We start from the raw sequence: 16,472 nt of genomic DNA, 5'->3' as shown, positions 1-16,472 counted from the left end.
CTAACCTCTACTCTAGATTTTTAATCTTTGCTTTTTGGTATTTGTTATCAATTCTGTACCTTTAACAATCCAATATTCAATACCCATTTTTACTTAGGAGTGTGATTACTGGCTTGATTGCTCTCTCACTTTGTGACTCTCCTTTTTCTCCCCCAGGTTACCTCTATCTCTCCCCTCCCCCTTCTCTTCTCTACTTAACTCTATGAATTTCTTTGGAAGCTCTGGGCTGTGGAGAAAACTTAGGGAACTGATCACTGGCTAGATTTGTCTCTCTCCTCTTGACTCCCCCTCCTCTCCTCCTGGTCACCTCTATTTCCTTCCTCCCTCTTCTCTTCTCTATGGAACTCCGTGGACCTCTCTGAGTGTTCCAGACTGTGGAGAGCAAATAGGGAATCGATTACTGGCTAGACTTCTCTCTCCCCTTTTGATTCCCCCTCTGCTCCTCCTGGTCACCTCTATCTCCTTCTTCCCTCTTCTCTTCTCCATGTAATTCTGTGAACCTCTCTGGGTGTCCCTCACTGTGGGACACCATTAACCTAGATGTTTTATCTAGGTTATCTTTTCACCATTAACCTAGATGTTTTATCATTGGAGCTGTATGGATGGAGAAGTCTTGAGGCTACTATAACAATAAGACTGAAAGTCAGAGGCAGAAGGCCTAAATCCAAAACTTGAGAACACCAGAAAACTCCTGACTCCAGGGACCATTAATCGACAAAAGCTCATCCAAAAGCCTCCATACCTACACTGAAACCAAGCTCCACCCAAGAGCCAACAAATTTCAGAGCAAGATGTAGCAAGCTAATTCTCCAACAACACAGGAACATAACCCTGAGCACAAAAATACAGGTGGCCTAAAGTCACACCAAACCCATAGACACCTTAAAACTCACTACTGGACACTTCATTGCACTCCAGAGAGAAGAGATCTAGCTCCACCCACCAGAAACTGATGCAAGCTTTCCTAACCAGGAATCCTTGACAAGCCACTCATCCAACCCCACCCACCGTGAGGAAACTCCACAATAAAGAGGAACCACAAACTTCCAGCATACAGAAAGGCCACCCCAAACACAGCAACCTAAACAAGATGAAAAGGCAGAAAAATATTCAGCAGGTAAAGGAACATGATAAAGCCCACAAAACCAAACAAAAAAAGAAGAGATAGGAAGTCTAAATGAAAAAGAATTTAGAATAATGATAGTAAAAATGATCCAAATTTTTGAAAGCAAAATGGAGTTGCAGATAAATAGTCTGGAGACAAGGATTGAGAAGACTCAATAAAAATTTAACAAGGACCTAGAAGAAATAAAAAAGAGTCAATAAATAATGAGTAATGCAAAAAATGAGATCAAAGGCTCTCTGGAGGGAACCAACAATAGAATAAATGAGACAGAAGATAGGATAAATGAGGTGGAAGATAGAATGGTGGAAATGAAGCAGAGAGGAAAAAAGAAAAAAGAATTAAAAGAAATGAGGACAACTTCAGAGACCTCTGGGACAATGTTAAACACCCCAACATTCAAATCATAGGAGTTCCAGAAGAAGAAGACAAAAAACAAACAAACAAAAAAAAAAAAAGCCATGAGAAAATACTTGACCAGATAATAGTTGAAAACTTCCCTAAAATGGGGAAGGAAATAGCCAGCCAAGTCCAAGAAACCCAGAGAGTCCAAAACAGGATAAACCCAAGGCAAAACACCCCAAGACACATATTAATAAAATTAATGAAGAGCAAACACAAAGAGCAAATATTAAAAGAAGCAAGGGAAAAAACAACAAATAAAACATAAGGGGATCCCCATAAGGATAACAGCTGATCTTTCAATAGGAACTCTTCAGGCCAAAAGGGAATAGCAGAACACTAAGAGAAAAACCTACAACCCAAATTACTATAGCCAGCAAGGATCTTATTCAAACGTGAAGGAGAAATCAAAAGCTTTACAGACAAGCAAAAGCTGAGAGAATTCAGCACCACCAAACCAGCTCTTCAACAAATGCTAAAGGATCTTCTCTAGACAGGAAACACAAAAAGGTTTATAAACTCAAACCCAAAACAACAAAGTACATGGCAATGGGATCATACTTATCAATAATTACCTTAAATGTAAATGGGTTGAATGCCTCAACCAAAAGACAAAGACTAGCTGAATGGATACAAAAACAAGACACCTATATAGTTTGTCTACAAGAGACCCACCTCAAACTTAGGGACACATACAGACTGAAAGTGAAGGACTGGAAAAAGATATTTCATGCAAATGAGACCAAAAGAAAGCAGGAGTAGCAATGCTCATATCAGATAAAATAGACTTTGAAATAAAGGCCATGAAAAGAGACAAAGAAGGACACTACATAATGATCAAAGGATCAATCCAAGAAGAAGATATAACAATTATAAATATATATACACCCAACATAGGAGAAATGCAATATGTAAGGCAAATGCTAACAAGTATTGAAGGGAAAATTAACAGTAACACAATAATAGTGGAAGACTTTAATACCCCACTCACACCAATGGATAGATCAACTAAACTGAAAATTAGCAAGAAAATACAAATTTAAAAGATACAATGGGCCAATTAGACCTAATTGATCTCTATAGGACATTTCACCCCAAAACAATGAATTTCACCTTTTTCTCAAGTGCACACGGAACCTTCTCCAGGATAGATCACATCCTGGGCCAAAAATCTAGCCTTGGTAAGTTCAAAAAAATTGAAATCATCTCAAGCATCTTTTCTGATCACAATGCGGTAAGATTAGGTGTCAACTACTTTGGCCACCTCATGCGAAGAGTTGACTCATTGGAAAAGACCCTGATGCTGGGAGGGTTTGGGGGCAGGAGGAGAAGGGGACGACAGAGGATGAGATGGCTGAATGGCATCACCAACTCAATGGACATGAGTTTGAGTGAACTCTGGGAGTTGGTGATGGACAGGGAGGCCTGGCGTGTGGCTATTCATGGGGTCGCAAAGATTCGGACACGACTTAGCGACTGAACTGCTGAACTGAACAGGGAAAAAAAACTAATAAAAATACAAACATATGGAGGTTAAACAACACACTTCTGAATAACCAACAAATCACAGAAGAAACCAAAATATGCATAGAAATGAATGAAAATACAACAACACAAAACCTATTCAGTAAAAGCAGTACTAAGGGGAAGGTTCATAGCAGTACAAGCCTACCTTGAGAAACAGGAGAGAAATCAAATAAATAACCTAACTCTACACCTAAAGCAACTAGAAAGGAAGAACTCTGGGTTAGTAGAAGGAAAGAAATCACAAAAATTGGGGCAGAAATAAATGCAAAAGAAACAAAAGAGACCATAGCAAAAATCAACAAAACTAAAAGCTGGTTCTTCGAGAAGATAAATAAAATAGACAAACCATTAGCCAGGCTCATCAAGAAACAAAGGAAGAAGAATCAAATCAATAAAATTAGAAATGAAAATGGAGAAATCACAACAGACAACACAGAAATACAAAGGACCATAAGAGACTACTATCAGCAACTATATGCCAATAAAATGGACAACTTGGAAGAAATGGACAAATTCTTAGAAAAGTATAACTTTCCAAAACTGGACCAGGAAGAAATAGAATATATTAACAGACCCATCACAAGCACGGAAATTGAAACCATAATCAGAAATCTTCCAACAAGCAAAAGCCCAGGACCTTCATAGCTGAATTCTACCAAAAATTTAGAGAAGAGCTAACACCTATCCTACTCAAACTCTTCCAGAAAATTGCAGAGGAAGGTAAACTTCCAAACTCATTCTATGAGGCCACCATCACCCTAATACCAAAACCAACAAAGATGCCACACAAAAAAGAAAACTACAGGCAAATATCACTGATGAACATAGATGCAAAAGTCCTTAACAAAATTCTAGCAAACAGACTCCTACAACATATTAAAAAGATCATACATCATGACCAAGTGGGCTTTATCCCAGGGATGCAAGAATTCTTTAATCTGCAAATCAATCAATGTAATACACCACATTAACAAATTGAAAGATTAAAAACTATATGATTGTCTCAATAGATACAGAGAAAGCTGTTGACAAAATTCAACATCCATTTATGATAAAAACTCTCCAGAAAGAAGGCATAGAAGGAATATACCTCAACATAATCAAAGCCATATGTGATAAACCCACAGCAAACATTATCCTCAATGGTGAAAAATTGAAACCATTTCCCCTAAAGTCAGGAACAAGACAAGGATGCCCACTCTCACCACTACTATTCAACATAATTTTGGAAGCTTTGGCCACAGCAATCAGAGCAGAAAAAGAAATAAAAGAAACCCAAATTGGAAAAGAAGAAGTAAAACTCACTGTTTGCTGATGACATGATCTTCTACATAGAAAACCCTAAAGACTCCACCAGAAAATTACTAGAGCTAATCAGTGAATACAGTAAAGTTGCAGGATATAAAATTAACACACAGAAATCCCTTGCATTCCTATACACTAACAATGAGAAAACAGAAAGAGAAATTAAGGAAACAATTCCATTCACCATTGCAACAAAAAGAATAAAATACTTAGGAATAAATCTACCTAAGAAACAAAAGACCTATATATAGAAAACTATAAAACACTGATGAAAGAAATCAAAGATGACACAAATAGGTGGAGAAATATACCATGTTCATGGATCGGAAGAATCAATATAGTGAAAATGAGTGTACTGCCCAAAGCAATCTATAGATTGAATGCAATCCCTATAAAGCTACCAACGGTATTTTTCAGAGATTTAGAACAAATAATTTCACAATTTGTATGGAATTACAAAAAACCTCGAATAGCCAAAACAATCTTGAGAAAGAAAAAGGGAACTGGAGGAAACAAACTGCCTGACTTCAGGCAATACTACAAAGCAACAGTCACCAAGACAGTATGGTACTGGCACAAAGACAGAAACTTAGATAAGTGGAACAAAATAGAAAGCCCAGAGATCAATTTACACACCTATGGACACCTTGGAGAAGGCAATGGCACCCCACTCCAGTACTCTTGCCTGGAAATCCCATGGATGATGGAGCCTGGTAGCCTGCAGTTCATGGAGTCGCAAAGAGTCGGACACGACTGAGCGACTTCAGTTTCACTTTTCACTTTCATGCATTGGAGAAAGAAATGGCAACCCACTCCAGTGTTCTTGCCTGGAGAATCCCAGGGATGGGGGAGCCTGGTGGGCTTCCATCTATGGGGTCGCACAGAGTCAGACATGACTGAAGCGACTTAGCAGCAGCAGCAGCAGCAGCATGGACACTTTATCTTTGACAAAGGAGGCAAGAATATACAATGGAGAAAAGACAATCTCTTTAAAAAGTGGTGCTGGGAAAACTGGTCAACCACTTGTAAAAGAATGAAACTAGAACACTTTCTATCACCATACACAAAAATAAACTCAAAATGGATTAAAGATTGAAATGTAAGATCAGAAACTATAAAACTCCTAGAGGAAAACATAGGCAAAACACTTTCTGACATGAATGATAGCAGGATTCTCTATGACCCACCTCCCAGAGTAATGGAAATAAAAGCAAAAATAAGCAAATGAGACCTAATTAAATTTAAAAGCTTTTGCACAACAAAGGAAACTATAAGCAAGATGAAAATACAGTCTTCAGAATGGGAGAAAATAATAGCAAATGAAACAACTGACAAAGAATTAATCTCAAAAATATACAAGCAACTCCTGAAGCTCAATTTCAGAAAAATAAATGACCCAGTCAAAAAATGGGCCAAAGAGCTAAACAGACATTTCTCCAAAGAAGACATACAGATGGCTAACAAACACTTGAAAAGATGCTCAACATCATTCATTATCACAGAAATGCGAATCAAAACCACAATGAGGTACCATCTCACGCCAGTCAGAATGGCTGCTATCGAAAAGTCTACAAACAATAAATGCTGGAGAGGGTGTGGAGAAAAGGGAACCCTCTTACACTGTTGGTGCGAATGCAAACTAGTACAGCCACTATGGAGAACAGTGTGGAGATTCCTTAAAAAACTGGAAATAGAACTGCCATACGACCCAGCAATCCCACTTCTGGGCATACACACAGAGGAAACCAGAATTGAAAGAGACATGTGTACCCCAATGTTCATTGCAGCACTGTTTATAATAGCCAGGACATGGAAGCAACCTAGATGTCCATCAGCAGACAAATGGATAAGAAAGCTGTGGTACATATACACAATGGAATATCACTCAGCTATTTTTAAAAAAATGCATTTGAATCCATTCTAATGAGGTGGATGAAACTGGAGGCTTTTATACAGAGTGAAGTAAGTCAGAAAGAAAAGCACCAATACAGTATATTAATGCATATATATGGAATTTAGAAAGATGGTAACAATGACCCTATATGCGAGACAGCAAAAGAGACCCAGATGTAAAGAACAGACTTTTGGACTCTGTGGGAGAAGGCAAGGATGGGATGATTTGAGAGAATAGCATTGAAACATGTTTATTATCATATGTCATCTTATCATATGAAATAGATTGCCAGTCCAGGTTCGATGCATGAGGAAGGGTGCTCAGGGCTGGTGCACTGGGATGACCCTAAGGGATGGGACGGGGAGGGAAGTGGGAAGGAGGGTCAGGATGGGGAACACATGTACACCCATGGCTGATTCATATGAAGGTATCGCAAAAAACCCCACAATATTATAAAGTAATTAGCCTCCAATTAAAAAAAAAATTCTTTGGAGGGTGATTTTCTCCCAAACATTGGAGACTTTGATTTATCATAAAACTTTTCTTCCCCTTCTGATTTTCTAAGGCCAGATTAGCTCTTATCCAAATTTACCAAGAGAATAATGACTGAAAATCAAGTGGATTCAAATATTTCTAATATACCTGCTCAGAAAATGTAATTATATATATAAATACGTATGTGTGTGTGCTTATTAGTTGCTCAGTCGTGTTTGACTCTTGTGACCCCAGAGACTGTAGCCTGCCAACTTCTTCTGTCCATGGGTTTCTCCAGGCAAGGATACTGGAGTGAATATCAGTCCTATTTTATGGAATAAACATGGTATAATTTATTCAACAACATGTATTACGTATTCTATACAAACCTGCTTGTGCATACACATATACACATGCAGGTGCTACATATATACATATATATCATGTAATGGCATAAAAATCACAGATAACAGAGAAAACATAAATCCCTGTCAGAAATTTATTCAGTGATTACTTATCGAATGCTACTGTTTCAGATACTGAGGTCGGCATTAGTGACACCTCAGTGTATAATACAGACAATTTTCTTGTCATCACAAAAATTAAGCCACTGGTTCAGAAACTCATACTGTCACATAATGATTTTGAGTAAGTGTTTTAAATGAATGGGGTTAGTATGAGAGTTAAATGACAATGTATATGATGGTATTTTGTAAATTGCAAAATGCCATGCAATGTTACACATTAAGTATTTAAAGATATGTTATCCAATGCTCATGTTCTGGAAATACACCATTGGAGTATGATTGACTATGAATGATTTAGGGTAAAATGCAGTGTGAGTAGGAGGTTTATAGACTTAGCTGACTTAAAGTAGGGAAAAAATATCCTCTAGAATGAATAGTCCCTGAATTTCTCTCATTACTGCAAAGCCTTTTCTTCTTGCTTGTTGCTTCTCTCTCACAATCAAAATTTACCATAATTCCAGCAGCTGGCAGTTAAAAAGCTGTCTCTTGGTTTTCTTGCTGAGAGTTTACTCTTTTGTAGTTTTAAGTATGTTTATATTTGGGATTGAGACTGAACCTTGCTGAAATTATTCATTGTTTATTTTGGTTGTCTGCAATGGATGTCTCATGTGCCTCATAGGTTCCCACCCTTCCCTGCAAGTTAAGACTAAGGTATTCATTCTGGGCTTACTGGTGCTTGACAGCTCTGTGCTGAGTCACTCTTTGGAAATTGCCCCTGGCTTAAGAGATTAATTCACCTGAGAATCCTGCCTCTTTCTCTGGTTCAGTTCAGTTCAGTTGCTCAGTCATGTCCGACTCTTTGTGACCCCATGGACTGCAGCACACCAGGCCTCCCTGACCATCACCAACTCCCGGAGTTTACCCAAACTCATCTCCATTGAGTCGGTGATGCCATCCAACAATCTCATCCTCTGTTGTCCGCTTCTCCTCCTGCCTTCAATCTTTCCCAGCACCAGGGTCTTTTCCAATGGTAATGCACATCCAATAACTGATGTAGGGCCATAAAGGTTTGGCACTTGCCTCAGTTCAAAATATCTTTGGCCATCCCAACTGCAGAGGTCCCTGATGGGATAATCTGAGGCATGTGTTGGAATTGCCAAGAATTCAGCTTCCTCTGTCCATCCTGCGTCATTCTCCACTCCAACAGGTTCTTATCCAAATAACACTTCCCAACAAATAAACTTCCTGTGTATACATTTCTTTGTTAGGTTCATTTCCAGAGGACCTAAGCAGCATTAACACCGCTGTACATTATTTCACTGATAAAATAAATTGTATTTAAATGTACTTAGTTATCCACACGTCTGGACATAAAAAACTGACTCACATAATAAAGTCTCATAATTTTTCCATATACTGAGATATTCCTATATTTGTTCATATATTTATTCATATCAAAAATAACTATATGCCTAATATATACTAGGTATAGTGAAAAAAAATACAGATATGATGAGCAGAAAAGAAATGAATTCTCTGCTCATGCAGTTTACAGATAAGTTAGAGAGATGAACATTTGTTAAGTAATCACACAAAAATATAATATTTACTATGAATAACAACATCAAGGAAAATGTAGAGAACTGTTACATCTGAAGTACTGGGAAATCAGTGAAGGATAGCTTGAGTAAATGACCTTGCTGCTAATTTCTGAAGGACAACAGGAGTTAAGAAGGCAAAAAGTATTGAAAGTGAAAGTGCTGGTTGCTCAGTCATGTCCAACTCTTTGCGACTCATGAACTGTAGCCCACCAGGCTCCTCTGTCCATGGAATTCTCCAGGCAAGAATATTGAACTGGGTTGCCATGCCCTTCTCTAGGGGATCGTCCTGACCCAGGGATCAAATTTGAGGCTCCTGCATTGCAGACAGATTCTGTACCATCTGAGCCACCAGGGGAGCCCCTAAGAAGGCAAAAAAGAGGAGATCAAAAGCATTCCAGGCGAGAAAGTAATCTCTGCAAAGACTCTAAGAGCAGTGTTATCCTATTGGAAGGGAAAGAAGACTCTGATATCTGGAGATCAAGAAGCTGGGGAGCGGGGTGGGAATTACCCCAGAGGGAGGCAGTAGAAATAAGAATGGCCTGCACTGTTTTAGTTTTAGTTTAGGATTTTGAATTTTATCCTATAAGAAATGAGAAATCATGGAAGTTTTTTAAAGCAATGCAATGACATGATCAAATGTATGTATTTTGAAGTATCACTCTGATTGCAGTATATGTATAATTGCATATTCATGTACTCACTTGGGTGAATGTGTGAAAATCAACAAAGACCAGTGATTTCTGGGCTCAGTCATTTCCTCCACATGCTAGCCTGGCTGATAGTCACCATTGTCATGGAAACCAAAACAGTGAGTTTTCTACCATGTATCAATATCATTGTCACTTATTATTTTCTAACAATTAAAAAGCAGGTCTCTATTTTTTTTCCCCATGGACATGTAGTGAAGTTTTAATAGTATATTAGCTACAGATGTACGCCATAGTGATTCACAGTACATAGTAGTTTGTACTTCTTAATCTTCTACCTCTATTTGCCCCTCCCCCTTTTCTTTCCCCATTGGTAACTACCAGTTTGTTCTCTATATCTGTGAGTCTTTTTCTGTTTGTTATATTGATTCTGTCCCAGGATCCATCTCTATTCATCAGCAGGCAGGCACCAGATTTGGAATACTATAAAACCCACAGCTAGCCATGTCAGGAACTTGCCCCATGCACCAGCAGGCCAACACTACCTTTGGGAACTCTGATCTTCCAACCACTCACCCCAGAACCTGGCTCTGCCAGCCAGCGAGCCAGCACTAGCCCTGGGACCCCCGTCCCAGGATTCCACAGTCAGCTTCTCATGACTTGGCCCCACCAAAGGGTGGCCAGGAGCTTCCACACAAAGCAGGGCCTGGCAATGCTTTGGTCTGACTGACAGCAGACTGAGAGCAGCCACCCACAACCCACCACAACAGAAGTACTCATGCAGCAAGTAGAAGCGATACCTCTAGAAATACAGTTCTAGTGACCAGAGAGAGGGGAGTGCCCTGCTGGGAATCAGAGAACATCTTCTATAAAAGCCCACTTTTCCCAGCTCAGGAAACATAAACAACTTATCAGATACACAGAGATTACAACAACTTAGGCAAAATGAAGCAACAGAGGAGCAAGATTAAACTTCATAAGAACTAAGTGAAGTGCAGATAGGCAGTCTACCTGATAAAGAGTTCAAAGTAATGATTGTGAAAATGAACAAAGAACTCAGGAGAAGAATGGATGAAGTGAGAATGTTTTTAGCAAAGTTAGAAAATGTAAAGAACTAACCAGAGATTAAAAATACAATAATTGAAATGAAAAATACACTAGAAGGAATCAAAAGTAAATAAAATGATAGAGGAACAAATTAGTGAGCTGGAAGATAGAGGAGTGGAAATCACTGAAGCTAAAAAGAAAAAAGAATGAAAAGAAACAACTGTTTAAGAGATCTCTAGAACAACATAAAACATAGTAACATTCTCATTATACTGGCCCCATAAGAAGAGAGAGAGAAATAAAGGGGCAAAGAATATATGTAAAAGTATAATAGCTGAAAACTTCCTAGCCTGGGAAAACAAACAGGCATCCAGGTCCAGGAAGCACAGAGAGTTCCAGACAGGATCAACTCAAAGAGGACCCACCAAGACACATTGTAATTAGAATGGAAAAGCAAAACTTAAAAAGAGGCTAGATTTTTAAAAACAGCAAGGGTATAACAACAAGGTATGTACTGGGAAACTCCCAGAAGGCTATCAACCAACTTTTAAGAAGAAACTCTGCAGGCCAGAAGGAAGTGGCCTGACATATTTACAGTGATGAAGGGGGGAAATCTACAACCAAGAATACTCTACCTGGCAAAGCTTTCTTTCAGATTTGATGAAGAAATAAAAAGTTTTACAGACAAGAAAAAAGGAAAAAGAGTTCAGTACCATCAAACCAGTCTTATAAAAAATGTTAAAAGAGACTTCTCCAAGGGAAAAAGAAAAGACCAAACCAAGAAACATGAAAATCATGAAGGCAAATATGCAGTCAATGTAGTAAATCCACCATGTATAAAGCTAGTAAGAAGACTGAAAGGTAAAAGTAGTAAAAGCATCTATGTCTGCAATAAGAACTTAAGGAATACACAAAACAAAAAGTTGTAAAATATGATGTTAAATAGAGTAGTAGTGAGGGAGTGGGAGTAAAAATGCAGGCTTGTTAAAATACTTGAAAATAAAAGATGGGCAACTGAAAAAACTATACATATTATATATCTAGATAGATAGATAAATATCTCATGTTAACCACAGACCAAAAATCTATCATACACACTAAAGAAAGAGAAATGAATCCACAAATAACATTATAGACAGTCATCAAGACACAAGATAAAAGAACAAAATAAGAAGAAAGGAACAATAAAGAGTTATAAACAACCCCCAAGCAATTAGAAAAATGGTAATAAATATATTTAGGTCAGTTCAGTTCAGTTCAGTTCAGTCACTCAGTCATGTCCTACTCTTTGCAATCACAGCACGCCAGGGCCTCCCTGTCCATCACCATCTCCCAGAGTTCACTCAAACTCACATCCATTGAGTCGGTGATGCCATCCAACCATCTCATCCTCTGTCGTCCCCTTGTCCTCCTGCCCCCAATCCCTCCCAACATCAGAGTCTTTTCCAATGAGTCAACATTTCGCATGAGGTGGCCAAAGTACTGGAGTTTCAGCTTTAGCATCATTCCTTCCAAAGAACACCTAGGGCTGATCTCCTTTAGAAGGGACTGGTTGGATCTCCTTGCAGTCCAAGGGACTCTCAAGAGTCTTCTCCAACACCACAATTCAAAAGCATCAGTTCTTCAGTGCTCATCTTTAACTTATCAGTAATTATTTTAAAAGTGAATAAACTGGAATGCTCCAAAGGCATAGAAGGGCTGAATGAACACATATAGATTTCCAACAGGCACATAAAAAGATGCTCAACATCACTAATCATCAAAGAAAATCAAAATCCCAATGAGATATCACTTCACACCTCTCAGAATGGTTATCTTCAAAAAGACCACAAATAACGTATGTTGGTGAGGACATGGAGAAAAGGAAAGCTTGTACAGTGTTGGTAGGTTTGTAACTTATTGCAGCCAATATGGAGTACAGTGTGGAGGTTCCTCAAAACTTAGAACTAGACTACCATGTCATCCAGAAATTCCACTCCTGAGTATATAGCTGAAGAAAATGAAAAGACAAATTCAAAAAGTATAAGTATCCTAATGTTCATAGAAGCCTGATTTACAATAGCCAAATATGGTAGTGGCTTAAGTGTCCATCATGAGATGAATGAATAAATGTGAAGTATATATGTATATATAGAATAGAATACTATTCACCCGTGAGTAGACGGGGAGCTATCAGGCTACCCTGGTAGCTCATGTGGTAGAGAATCTGTCTGCAATGCAGGAGACCCAAGTTCAATCATTGGATTGGGAAGATCCCCTGGAGAAGGGAATGGGAACCCACTCCTATATTCTTGCCTGGAGAATTCCATAAACAGAGGAGCCTGGCAGACTACAGTCCATGGAGTCGCAGAGTCAGACATGACTGCACGACTATCACTTTCAGCCATAAAAAGTGTGAAAGTTTGCCATTTGCAACAACATAAATGGACTTGAAGGACATTGTGCTACATGAAATGTCAGACATAGAAAAAACAAATATTGTATGTTATCGCTTATATGTGAAGGGAAAAAAAAATATCCCTATGCTTTTAATCAAAGTCTGGAAAGAAAAACCTAAACCTCTCTCAATCAGTGGCTTTCTTTCTGCTTTCCAATATGAAACTGTAAAGATCCATTTTTAATCTTCTGAATAATGAATGACAGGCTATTCTTGTTCTTTGGTTTGATTTCATGATCACCATTTCCTCTATAGTATGAAGTCCTTGTTAGTTTTGAGTGTGTCTTATCCTATCATCCTCCATGCCTAAAAGAGTACCTAGTAAGAGTACATATAAATATGTTCAAATTCGTATTAATTATGGTAAAGCGTCTGCCTGCAATGCAGGAGACCGGGGTTCGATCCCTGGGTTGGGAAGATCCCCTGGAGGAGGAAATGGCAACCCGCTCCAGTATTCTTGCCTGGAAAATCCCATGGATGGAGGAGCCTGGTAGGCTACAGTCCATGGGGTCGCAAAGTGTCAGACACGACTGAGCGACTTCACTTCATTACTTTCTAAATATGACAGAGGAAACAGAAAACCTGAGAGGAAAAGATTTCTAGTAATAAATGTATAAATAAAGGGTAATAATGGGCAATTCACACACACAGACACACACAAAAGCAAAGAATACAAGTGGATGATAAAAAAAAAAGTAAAACTACATCAACCAAACTAGTAGTCAAAGAAATGACATTTAAATGATAATGAGATATAATTTTTCACCCATTATACTGGCAAGGAAAATATAAGGCGTGGTCAAGGTGTTGGAAAATTAATGGATTCATAAGACTCTATAATTACTAAAGTTTTGTATGGTATATAGTTAGAGCCATTTAGCAAAACACACCCAGATTTTAGGGCTTCCCAGGTGGCTCAAAGAGTAAGGAATATGCCTGTGATGCAGGAGACATGGGTTTGATCCCTGGGTCGGGAAGATCCTCTGGAGGAGGGCATAGTGACCCACTTCAGTATTCTTGCCTGGAGAACTCCATGGACAGAGGAGCCTGGTGGGCTACAGTCCACAGGTTTGCAAAGAGCCAACCAGGACTGAAGTGAATGAACATGCCCTCACCAAAATTTTAAACATGTGCATTACCTTTGTTCCAACTTCATTTTGTATATATTTGTGTCTTTAAAAAAATTATACTTCTATGCACAATTTACATAAAGTATGGCTCATTCCAAAGTTGTTTATGCAAAAGCAAAAACATAACATCATAAATGTCCTACAAAAGGTGGCTGATCAATAACTGTATTGAATGGATACAATTAAATTTTATTCAGTCTTTAGAACTGAGGTTGTATAATATTACCAACAGTGAAGGGCACTGACAGTATATTAAAGAACATATGAGATTATATGGTCTAAATATACTTGGATAAGTAACAAGCACAATTAATTATAGGAAAAAGTAAAATATATCTTAAAAACTCTGTTGCATTATAAGCACATATACCTTTTATAAATTTGTGTGTGTGCATGAAAGAAAGACCTTCCTTACTCCTACCATGGTGCTTGGCACATGTTAGGCTCACTATAATTTTCATATTTTACATTAAAAATGGTAAAGAACCTGACTGCCAATGCAGGAGACAGAAGAAATGTGAGTTTGATCCCTGGGTTGGGAAGGTCCCCTGGAGGAGGGCATGGCAACCCACTCCAGGATTCTTTCCTGGAGATTCCCATAGACAGAGGAGCCTGGTGGGCTATAGTCCATAAGGTTGCAGAGTCAGTTATGCCTGAAGCAACTTGGCACACATGCAAAATTGTCTATAATGTTCTACAGTCCATTCTATGAAAATAACTATTCATATCATAGTCCTGAATTAAAATTTTGTACTAGTTATAGAATCTGGCAAATAGATTTATAATATCATGGTCCTGGCTACAATTTTCAAGTTGTGTCATTCTATCAATTCAGTTGCTCAGTCATGTCCGACTTTGCAGCCCCATAGATTGCAGCACACCAAGCCTCCCTGTGCTTCACCATCTTCCAGTGCTTGCTTAAACTTGTCCATTCAATCAGTGATGCCATCCAAGCATCTTGTCCTCTGTCATCCCCTTCCTCTCCTGCCTTCGATCTTTCCCAGCTTCAGGGTCTTTTGCAATGAGTCAGCTTTTCTCATCAGGTGGCCAAAGTATTGGAGCTTCAGCTTCAGCATCAGTCCTTCCAGTGAATATTCAGCATTGATTTCCTTTAGGATCGACTGGTTTCATCTCTTTGCAGTCCAAATTGTAGAAACTGACAAATAGTGAACACTGCTTAAAGTGAAAGTGAAAAGGAAAGTGAAGTCGCTCAGTCGTGTCCGACTCTTTGCGACCCCATGGACTGTATAGCCTACCAGACTCCTCCATCCATGGGATTTTCCAGGCAGGAATACTAGAGTGGGTTGCCATTCCCTTCTCCAGGAGATCTTCCCGACCCAGGGATTGAACCTGGGTCTCCCGCACTGTAGGCAGACGCTTTACCATCTGAGCCACCAGGGAAGTCTCATCTAACAAGAGAAAATAAATTGAATATTTGAATAATATCCCATTACAACATAATTAATTGAATGCATTGATTTATTTGAATTTTAAAGTGATACTTAGACTTTTGCTCCAAAACCTTTATGGCTTCCCAGTTTACTTAGTAAAGTTCATAGTGCCCATAAGGCATCAATGATCTAGCTCATTTATTCCTCTTCCCCTACTTCCTGATGCTCTTATTCACTCCAACTCTTCTACTCACTGTTCCCTGTGCCTGTACTGATATTCTACCAGCAATTTTAACAGCTAGCCTCTTACCAGCTTCAAGCTTTTATGTAAAATTCACCTTTTTGGTAAGACCTATTCTGACTACTACATTTAAATTGCAGCTCTCATTTGTCCCATTCACTGTACCTCTTTTCTTACTTTATTGCAAACTGGTATTCTATTTATTTTAATTATGTGTCCATTCATCATCTACCTTAAGTTCTATAACGTTGTTTTGTTCACTGATGTTCCCCCATTGTCTGGACTAACTGCCTAGCACAGTATATATGCTCCACAAATATTTCGTGTGAATGGATGATACAACTAGTGTATTATGGTCTCTTTTCATTGTTTTCCTAGTTTGTATTAGCATTTAATATTGAGTATTGTACATCTATTTTTCTATCTTACCCATCAGAGAGAATTATTCAAGGGCAAATACTATGTCTTGTTAACCATTGAATCCTTAGCTTATATAGTGTCTAGAAATAAGTAGATGTACCCAGATATGTGTTGATCGAAGGAGTAAATGGGTTGAAAATCAGCATGTTTATTTTTCCAGTAGCACTTGCCCAATTATATCGTTAAACATTTAAAAGTTGAAATTTATCATGTATGGCAATCACAGAAACTCCAAGCTAGTAGCTTACTCTGAAACATGTTTCCTGTTCTCATTCTTGCCTTAGCAACTTACTTGGCAACATTTGATAAATGTAGTCAATGTGTAAAGTACCTAGAGTAGTCTTTTCAGTACCTTTGAAAATATTG

The sequence above is a fragment of the Bubalus bubalis genome, chromosome 6 (genome assembly GCF_019923935.1).
Source record: "Bubalus bubalis isolate 160015118507 breed Murrah chromosome 6, NDDB_SH_1, whole genome shotgun sequence".
NCBI classification, from domain to species: domain Eukaryota; kingdom Metazoa; phylum Chordata; class Mammalia; order Artiodactyla; family Bovidae; genus Bubalus; species Bubalus bubalis.
Note: the sequence above shows the minus strand (reverse complement) of the source record.